The sequence below is a fragment of the Euprymna scolopes genome, chromosome 7, assembly GCF_053919585.1.
Source record: "Euprymna scolopes isolate OS-2025 chromosome 7, ASM5391958v1, whole genome shotgun sequence".
NCBI lineage: Eukaryota > Metazoa > Mollusca > Cephalopoda > Sepiida > Sepiolidae > Euprymna > Euprymna scolopes.
In genome coordinates this window covers 105801341-105802969 of record NC_136488.1, presented here as the reverse complement: position 1 = coordinate 105802969, position 1629 = coordinate 105801341, and positions in this window count along the sequence as shown.

The window sequence follows — 1629 nt, the reverse complement described above, 5'->3', positions numbered from 1 at the left end:
TTTTTTTAAATTTAAATGCACATATTGAACGAAAATTTACCTTGAAGTTGCAATTAAAAAATTGATATAAACTTATTATTACGGTTTTTTTAATAGCGTGTTTTCGAATTAATATATACTATAATCAGTTGAATTGCCAAGAAAAATAAACTTCGTAAAAATTAATTAATTTGTAAAAGATTAAAACGATTAACATTCCATTATTTCAAAATGTTCCGTTACAACATAGATTTTTAATTAATTGTGTTTAATTTTTTTTTTAATATTAAGTTTTAATATAAACATGACTCTTCAGCTATTTTATCGCCAGAGTAAAACTAATTGGAAAATATCATTGCACAATATTAAGCATTTTGTAGCCCCCCCCCCCTCATATTTTGTTTGTCCCTTTTTACCGAACAAAATATGGAAGCCCGTAGGTAACTAAAAGAACATTCAGTAAAACCGTATTTCATATTTAATATACAAATGTTTATAATATTATTAATCGTTAAACTGTGTAAATCTTAAAACCTAACAAAATTATAACAAAGATTAACTATTAATTGCAGTTTGAAGAAGATAAACAAAGGTTTTAAAAAATCATTAAGTCGCTTCTGCTTTCCATAGTTCGTATAGTACACACAAATCTGACGTCACGGAAACATGCGGTCCAATCTTCACAATCGTTTGGCAGTCCCTAATGTTTACTTTGTCAAACTGTTTAGATATTTCTATGCGATTAAAAACGCAAAATCAGTTAATAAAGAAAGTTTACGTATTTTTATATATTTTTATTATAAAGAAGTAAAAAAAAAATATACTTAACCATAACAATAATATTTTTTTTAATCGGAAACGATCGTAATCAGGTTTAAATAAAGAAAATAAAAGTTTTTGAAAAAAAAAAAACGTTTTGAAAAAACAAACCTTTTTTAAAATAAAAAATGTAAACATGTTAGAAAAATATATTACCAAAAAAAAATTGATAAAAAAGATCGTAATAGATTATTCAGGTTTAACTTCGTTAATTAACATCGATTCATTGTAACAGGTTGTTTGCTTTTTGTTTTGTGTAGGTTAATCATTAAGCGTCCCAAATTATACCTTGGAAAATATGTTTAGTTTTGTCATGTCTATACTAGTTATCTCCCTTAGATTGGAATTACTGTTAACATACGCGCCCATTTTTTTTCCTACTTCACAGTAACAAGCAATGAATTATGCATAGTACAAAAACGAAGGCATGTTATATTTTTGGGAAAAAAATATGGTATTTTTTATGACCTAACCCACCGTGGTATAAGCGCCCCCAACTTTCCCATGTTAAGTACGACTTTCAAGGTTGGGGATGTTTATTTCGAAAACCGTTCTTAACATGGGGAGATTGGCGGTGTTATACTGCGCTAGGTTAGGCCGTAAAAAAAATACAGGTATTAGTGCACTTATTGGTCCGTGCTGAAATAATATTATTTAAAAAACCATTCTTAACATAGGGAGGAGAGGATGTTCTGTACCTATTCTGTACAATTTAGGGAAGGATGTTCTGTACCTATTCTTACAATTTAAGAAAAACATATCATAAACTTTAAATAAACTTCAAAAATACTATTTTAAAAAATAGCGTGGATCCATAAGTGGTTTATCGTT